The 936-nt window shown below is 50.5% G+C and overlaps 1 non-coding gene across 1 annotated transcript; it reads left to right on the top strand.

Moving 5' to 3' along the window:
• The first annotated feature begins 272 nt into the window (after positions 1 to 272).
• Positions 273 to 366, top strand: TRNAY-GUA. Its single transcript has 2 exons — positions 273 to 309; positions 331 to 366. It is a non-coding gene; the product is annotated as a tRNA-Tyr (tRNA).
• The last annotated feature ends 570 nt before the right edge of the window (positions 367 to 936 follow it).

Raw genomic sequence — 936 nt, forward strand, 5'->3', positions numbered from 1 at the left:
GATAACAAGTGAGAGCACACTCCCACCACCACCCCCTCTCCCACCTCCCGCCCGCCCCTCACGGATCGTTGTTATTGATGCGGGGGGAAGCCAGTCAACCACACCCAGAGGATTTTGTTCCGCCGCAAAAGGGGCGCGGTGGCGATCGGCGCAGGGTTATCTCTGCAAGGCGAGTTCCAACCAACTTAAAGCTTATTGGACGACTACAGTTGCAAGGATTTGGCTTCTTGCATTTGCTGAAAGATCAATGACCTAACCGCAGACGTGTGCGCCCTTCGATAGCTCAGCTGGTAGAGCGGAGGACTGTAGCCTGTAGAAACATCTGTGGACATCCTTAGGTCGCTGGTTCGATTCCGGCTCGAAGGAAGTACTTCATACTTTTGCGCACGCACACACCAAAACTACCAGGCTGCATCTCTGCCAGGTCAAAGGCTCTGCCAGCCAGCATCGACACTCTCCCAGGTGAAACCTAGCGAGGCCTTTCCGGATCATCCAGCTTCCCACAGCCTATTCTGTGGCCTTGGGAGTCTGCTCACTTTTCCTGCAGTCCAGAGACATGTACCCGTCAGCACCATAGTGCCCGTTGCTTCTGTCTTGTGACCCAGCCAGTTCTCTTAATCAGCACCCTACCGTACCTCACTCTTTCACTTTTGCTCATGGACTGCTTTAGGGTTTGAGCACTGCTCAGCTAGAGTGAAAAGTGTTAGTTCACTCTAAGCTGTGATGGAAGGCAGTTTAGTAAATAGGGGAGGTTTTCTGGTAAAGCCTAAGCTTATCAAAGTTGAGTCAATTGAGTTTTAGATCAGGGCTAGGAGGAGATCTGTGATCAGAGAAGTAGGGTGGACACAGAAAAGTCTGAGCAAATAAACAGAAACCTGAAGAGTGTTGATTGTGCGTGTAACTAACCATATATAGTATCGTGAGAACATACGAACA

Source organism: Colobus angolensis, unplaced genomic scaffold, assembly GCF_000951035.1.
Source record: "Colobus angolensis palliatus isolate OR3802 unplaced genomic scaffold, Cang.pa_1.0 Scaffold451, whole genome shotgun sequence".
In the NCBI taxonomy this organism is placed as follows: Eukaryota; Metazoa; Chordata; class Mammalia; order Primates; family Cercopithecidae; genus Colobus; species Colobus angolensis.